This window comes from Meleagris gallopavo, chromosome 28 (assembly GCF_000146605.3).
Source record: "Meleagris gallopavo isolate NT-WF06-2002-E0010 breed Aviagen turkey brand Nicholas breeding stock chromosome 28, Turkey_5.1, whole genome shotgun sequence".
Classification (NCBI taxonomy): Eukaryota; Metazoa; Chordata; class Aves; order Galliformes; family Phasianidae; genus Meleagris; species Meleagris gallopavo.
The window spans coordinates 719,423-719,783 of NC_015038.2; positions in this window are offsets into that span (position 1 = coordinate 719,423).

Here is a 361-nt window from a genome sequence, read left to right on the forward strand (position 1 = left end):
CCCTTCTTTTTTTTCTTTTTCTGAATGGATTTAAAGGTTCCTAATGCTCTCAACGTCTCCCATCCCCTCTCGTATGAATATCCCAAAGGATTCCAGTCCCACAGGGACTGGGGGAGCCTCAAAGCTGGGCTCAGCAGTGCCGTGTGATGGCGACCTGTGGGCTGGGAAGGATCCCACATTTTGACCAGGGGGACGGGACGCACCGGTGGGTAATGGTGCACCCTGGGAGGATGCTTGGTGCTCCTATCAGCAGGGTGCAGTGCAGCAGGTCGGGGAGGACCTTGCTTTCCCCAGCCAGGCGTGCTGCTGCTGGAAGCTGCTGTGCGTGAGGAAGGACAGGTGGCCAGGTTGGCATCCTGGT